Source organism: Chlorocebus sabaeus, chromosome 8 (genome assembly GCF_047675955.1).
Source record: "Chlorocebus sabaeus isolate Y175 chromosome 8, mChlSab1.0.hap1, whole genome shotgun sequence".
In the NCBI taxonomy this organism is placed as follows: Eukaryota; Metazoa; Chordata; class Mammalia; order Primates; family Cercopithecidae; genus Chlorocebus; species Chlorocebus sabaeus.
In genome coordinates, this window is record NC_132911.1 from 100,209,129 (window position 1) to 100,216,029 (window position 6,901).

The 6,901-nt window shown below is 40.1% G+C and overlaps 1 non-coding gene across 1 annotated transcript; it reads right to left on the minus strand.

Moving 5' to 3' along the window:
* Positions 1–2,028: 2,028 nt before the first annotated feature.
* On the minus strand, positions 2,029–2,132 carry LOC119625021 (U6 spliceosomal RNA). The gene has a single exon (XR_005241170.1). It is a non-coding gene; the product is annotated as a U6 spliceosomal RNA (small nuclear RNA).
* Between the last annotated feature and the right edge of the window lie 4,769 nt (positions 2,133–6,901).

The window sequence follows — 6,901 nt, forward strand, 5'->3', positions numbered from 1 at the left end:
AGTTTCAGTGTCTCCTTTTCCCTCTCTGATTTTATTTATTCAGGTCTTCTTTCTTGGTTTACTAGCCTGGCTAAAGGTTTGTCAGTTTTGTTTCTCTCTCTCTCTCTTTTTTTAAGTTTTGTTTCATTGATCGTTTGTATTGTTTTATTCATTTCTATGTCATTTATTTCTGCTCTGATTTTTATTACTTATTTTCTTCTACAAATTTTAGGTTTGGTTTGCTCTTGCTTTTATAGTTTTTAAAGATGCATTGTTAGGTTGTTTATTTTAAGTTTTTCTACTTTTTTGATGTAGATATTTATTGCTACAAACTTTCCTCTTACTACTGCTTTTGTTGTATCCTATAGGTTTTTGTATGTATTGTTTCCATCTTTTGTTTCAAGAAATTTTAAAATTTTCTTCTTAGTTTCTTCATTGACTCACTGGCCATTCAAGAGCATATTGTTTAATTTCCATGTGCTTGTATATTTCCCAATGTTTCTCTTGTTATTGATTTCTAATTTTATTACATTGTGGTCAGAGAAGATGCAATATAATTTCAGTTTTTTTGAATTTTTATAAAGACTTGTTTTGTGGCCTAATATATGGTCTATCCTTGAGAATGATCCATGCAGTTGAGGAGAGGAATGTGTATTCTGCAGCCATTGGTTGAAATGTTCTGTAAATATCTATTAGGTCCTTTTAGTTAGTAGTGCAGATTAAGTCTGATGTTTTGTTGTTTGTCTTCTCTCTGTATGATCTGTCCAATGCTGAAAGTAGGATGTTGAAGTTTCCAGCTATTATTGTATTGGGGCCTATCTCTCTCTCTTTAGCTCTAATGATATTTGCTTTATATATCTTGGTGCTCCAATGTTGAGTGCTTATATATTTACAATTGTTATATCCTCTTGCTGAATTGACCCCTTTACAATTACATAATGACCTTCTTTGTCTCTTCTTATAGTTTCTATCTTAAAATCTATTTTGTCTGATGTAAGTATAGCTACTTCTGCTCTTTTTTGGTTCCCACTAGCATAGAATATCTTTTTCCATTTCTTTCTATTTGTGTCTTTATACATAAAGTGTGTTCCTTGTAGGCAACAGATCATGGGGTTTTGTTTCTCTGTTTGTTTGTTTTTGGAGACAGAGTCTCACTGTCTTGCCCAGGCTGGCATACAGTGGCACAATCTTGGCTCATTGCAATCTCTGCCTCTCAGGCTCGAGTGATCCTCCCACCTCGGCCTCCTGAGTAGCTGGGACTATAGACGCATGCTACCATGACTGACTGATTTTTGAATTTTTCGTAGAGACAGGATTTTGCCATGTTGCCGAGGCTGGTCTTGAACTCCTGGGCTCAAGCAATCCACCTGCCTTAGCCTCTCAAAGTGCTGGGATTACAGGTATGAGCCACTGCACCTGGCTCAGATCATGTTTTTTAATTCATTCAGCCACTCTATGCCTTTTGATTGGAGAGGTTAGTCCATTTATATTCAATGTTATTATTTTGTTTCATGGTTGTTTTGTGGTCTTCTCTTCCTTCCTTCTTTCCATCTGTCCATCCATCTGTCTTCCTTTTTGTGAAGATGATTTTTTTTCTGGCAGTATGTTTTAATTTTTTGCTTTTTATTTTTTGCATATCTAATGTAGGCTTTTTAAATTTAAGGTTACCATGAAGCTTGCAAATAATATCTTATAACACATTATTTTAAACTAATGACAACTTAACATTGATTGCAAAATCAAACAAGCAAAGAGAAAACTAATACAAAATCTACATTTTAATTTCATCACCCCTACTTTTTAACTTTTTGTTGTTTCCATTTATATCTTACACTGTCTGTGTCTTGAAAAGTTGTTATAGCCATCATATTTGATAGGTTCATCTTTCAGTCTTTCTACTCAGGGCATGAGTAGTTTACACACCACAGTTACATTGTTATAATATTTTGTGTTTATCTCTATACTTAGTATTATCAGTGAGTTTTGTACCTTCACCTGAAAACATCTTCAGGTGTTTTCTTATTGCTCATTAACAAGAACATGAATCACAAATGAATTTTTGTGAACATGAATTTGCATGTCACCCTTGTGCAAGGGCCATGCTAAACTCTCTATCATTCCAATTTTAGTATATGTGCTGCTGAAGAGAGCACTGAGTCAGTTTTTATAATATTAAAGTGAGATTTGGAAGACCTGGGGATGCCCAGGTTGCTAATGCTTGTGTTGTACAAGATAAGAAATACTAAAGCCCAGTAAAAGAAAAAAAAGCATATTGGCTTGATGTTCTTTGATTATAGTGTGTGAGCATTTTTCAACCATCCTTATTTTAAAATACAAACTTCAGTATATTCATGGAAGCAAGGTACAGTTGTTGAGAGCCAGTGTTTCAGGGTTCAGATCCCAGGTTTACCCCATACTTTGTCTTCTGTGATTCAGTCTTCTCATCCATACAATGAAGGTAATAATAATGCTTGCGTCATAACATTATGATATGGTTTGGCTCTGTATCCCCACCTGAATCTCATCTTCAATTGTAATCCCCATGTTTCAAGGAAGGGACCTATAATCCCCATGTGTTGAGGGAGGGAAGCAACTGGATCATGGGGGCGGTTCCCGCATCCTATTCTCACAATAGCGAGTGAGTTATCTTGAGATCTGATGGTTTTATAAATGTCTGTCATTTCGCCTGCATGCACTTCTCTCTCCCGCTGCCATGTGAAGAAGGTCCTTGCTTTGCCTTCACCTTCCACCCTGGTTGTAAGTTTCCTGAGGTGTCCCCTGGTTGTAAGTTTCCTGAGGTGTCCCCAGCCATGTGGAACTGTGAGTCAATTAAACCTCTTTTCTTTATAAATTACCCAGTCTCAGGGAAGTTCTTTATAGCAGTGTGAAAATGGACTAATATAGAGAATTGGTACTGAGGAGAGTGAGATACTGCTATAAGGATATCTGAAAATGTGGAACCAACTTTTTAACAGGCAGAGCTTGGAACAGTTTGGAGGGCTCAGAAGACAGGAAGATGTGGGAAAGTCTGGAACTTCCTGGAGACTTGTTGAATGGTTTTGATCAAAATGCTGATAGTGATATGGACAATGAAGTCCAGGCTGAGGTGGTCTCAGATGGACAGGAGGAACTTACTGGAAACTAGAGCAACAGTCACTCTTACTATGCTTTAGCGAAGAGACTGGTGACATTTTGCTCCTGCCCTAGAGATCTGTAGAACTTTGAACTTGAGAGAGATGATCTGAAATTGGAACTTCCATTTAAAAGGGAAGCAAAGCATAAAAGTTTGGAAAATTTGCAGTCTGACGATGTGGTAGAAAAGAAAAATCCATTTTCTGGGATGAACTTCAAGCCTACTGCAGAAATTTGCATGCGTAATGAGTCAAACGTTAATCACCAAGACAATGAGGAAAACATCTCCAGGGCCTGTCAGAGGTCTTCACAGGAGCCCCTCCCATCACAGGTTGGGAAGACTAGCAGGAAAAAATGGTTTCATGGGCCAGGCCCAGGGCCTTGCTGCTTCGTGCCATCTCAGGACTTCGTTCCTTGCATCCCTATCATGGCTAAAAGAAGCCAATGTACAGCTCAGGCCATTGCTTCTGAGGGTACAAGCCCCAAGGTTTGGCAGCTTCCATGTGGTGTTGGGCCTGCAGTTGCACAGAAGTCAAGAATTGAGGTTTGAGAAACTCTGCCTAGATTTCAGAGGATGTATGGAAACGCCTGGATGTCCAGGCAGAGGTCTGCAGGAGCAAAGCCCTCATGGAGAACCTCTGCTAGAGCAGTGCAAAGGGGAAATACGGGGTTGGAGCCCCCACACAGGGTCTCCACTGGGGCACTGCCTAGGGGAGCTGTGAGAAGAGGGCCACCATCCTCAAGACCCCAGAATGTCAGATCCACCAACAGCTTGCACTGTGTGTCTGGAAAAGCTGCAGACACTCAACACCAGCTGTGAAAGTAGTCAGGGAGTGGGGCTGTACCCTGTAAAGCCACAGGGACAAAGTTGCCCAAGGCCATAGGAGCCCACCCTTTGCATCAGCATGCCCTGGATTTGAGACATGGAGTCAGAGTAGATTACGTTGGAGCTTTAACATTTAATGACTGCCCCACTGGATTTTGAACTTGCATGGGACCTGTAGTCCCTTTGTTTGGCCAATATCTCCCATTTGGAATGAACGTATTTACCCAATGCCTGTACCCTCATTGTACCTTGGAAAAAATAAACTTGTTTTTGATTTTACGGGCTCATGGATGGAAGGGACTTGCCTTGTCTCAGATGAGACTTTGGACTGTGGCTTTTGACTTAATGCTGAAATGCGTTAAGACTTTGGGGGACTGTTGGGAAGGCACGAATGGTTTTGAAATGTGAGGACATGATATTTGGGAGGGGTCGGGGTGGAATTATATGTTTTGGCTCTGTGTCCTCACACAAATCTCATATTGAATTGTAATCCCCATGTATTGAGGGAGGGACCTGTAATCCCTATATCTTGAGGGAAGAAAGTGATTGGATCATGGGGGTGGTTTCCCCTATCCTGTTCTCATGATAGTGAATGAGTTCTAATGAGATCTGATGGTTTTATAAGTGTCTGGCATTTCCCCTGCTTGCATTTCTCTCTCCTGTGGCCATGTGAAGAAGGTCCTGGCTTTCCCTTCCCCACCATGATTGTAAGTTTCGTCCCCAGCCATTTGGAACTGTGAGCCAATTAAACCTCTTTCCTTTATAAATTGTCTAGTCTTAGGAAGTTCTTTATAGCAGTGTGAGAACGAACTAATACACATTAGTAGGAAGATTAAGTGACTTCATAAAACCCTCAGAACAATGTCTGACACATGGTGTTTATTAAATTAAAGATTAAAAACTAGAATCTTTTGAGGTCCCTAATTGTCTCCTAGATTTTATCCCTATTCCCAGAACACATCTGCCTCCTTCCTCTACTGACCCAGAAGAAAAGGTCTACTGAAAAGCTGAATGCAACCAGTTGACTCTCCCTAGCCTCCACAAAGTAGATTCATATCCGAGGACCAAGAATAAATAATTGGCCTGATATTGATTTGGTTTTGGGGTCATTCTTTCTTTCCAAAGACTATTTAGAGCACTAAGAAGTCAGTGATTTACAAAATGGTGTTTTGATTGTGGAGTGAAAAAGAACGGATACCCTCATAAAATGGCAAAGTTAGTGGAACAGTATTTTGGCTGGGCAGAATATTTCAGGTTATCCCTGGCATTTAAAATCACAGGTAATGATTCTGTCTTAAATACTTGATTGAAACCTTTTTTCCCACGCAGAAATTCAGACAATAATTCAGACAATGTACTGTGATATTTATTACACTATATTTTATAATAGTGAAAAATTGAAAATAATTTATATGCTCAATGATAGGGACTAGTAAATGAATTATGGTGCAGCCACATACTAAAATTATGCAGCCACTAAAAGATGTATTTCAAAGAGCTTTCAATGACAGTTCAATGTTTTCAGTATAACGTTAAGCGAAAAGAGCAAGACACAAAATAGCATAAAGTGCAGAATCTCAATGTTGTGACAAATATACACACTCACCCAGATGCTCAAAGGAAAAAAAAGAGGAGAAGAATATATGTCAGAAGCATACTGGTGGTTGCCTCTGGGAGGTGAGATACTAGGTGGTTTTAATTTTCTTCTTTATATTTTATATGCACATCCCTAAATGACAGATCTCGACAAAGGTCCACACATTCCTGCTACTGAGATCCCTGAGCTGCCCTATATCCTTCACATCCTGTCTGTCAAACTCTCCTTCCATTATGTGTGATTCCCTTGTCTCCACTCAGTAATTTTCCCTTTTTCTTAAGAGGGAAGATATGATTTCTGTTGCTTGAAAATAACAGAATATTAATTAGTACTATCCCCTAATTGCTTCAGATGCATATATTTTGTATCCTGAACTAAATTGTAAGTTCTGTGACACTATGGACTAGGTCTTTTCGTTTTCTCTGAATCTCTGAGTTCTTGGTACATAGGAACTCAAATACTGGGGTTTCCCTTGAGTAGGCTGGGAGCCTAAAAAGGCACATAATAAACGTCTTCTAAATGAATACAGGTGACTGAGAGGCATAAGGTGTGGGGAAGGTGATACACAACAAACAGTATCTCCTCCCTAATCAGCTGCTAAGGCACATGACTGGGGCTTTTTGAGAGCAGAGCTAGCTTTCAGAGGAAGAAAAAGTCCATGAGTGCTGATCCTGTTATAAAAACACTTTCCACTGTTAGTCATTAACCTGCAAGCCCAAGTCACTGAGAGTGCATCAGCACTGCATGCCCCGCAGCAGAATCCCTCTCCAGTTGAATTTCTATCTTTAACTGAGGCTTGGATGGCATACACAAGGATCCATCCTGGGGATGTTTTAAGGGACCTTTCTGAAGTCACAAAATGCATACCTGCTTACATACTGAAACCTTCCAACTAGGCTTCTTTTTTTAATGAAACGGTTTCATAGGTAATGTCTATTTTGTGCAGTAAGTTTCTTTACAAGCATCATGCAATATCTATACCACCCCGCTAAAAGGAAGTTGAAGCAAGGGTAAGTATCACTGCCTCTACACTGCACTTGGCAGTCTGTCCTTCGTGTCCATGTGTCTGTCTCCTTGGGTCTCTGCCTGTCTTTCTCCAACTCTCTTTTTGCGTTTTGGTGCTGCTCCCTTGGCCAAGAATGATTCTGCCTATATTTCTTCCTGCCATCACCTGTTCTCTGCTTAGATGCCAACCCCCCCCCCCAGAGTCCCTTTTATGAGCCCCCATCCCCATACAAACTTCTCTGCTTCCCTCCGCCTAGACTGGGTAAGATGTCCTCCTGTGTGTCTCCTTTTCACTCTGCTCTCACTCTTCACAGCATGTTTTACACCGAATGGTAATGGTCTGCTCGTCTGTCTTCCCACTA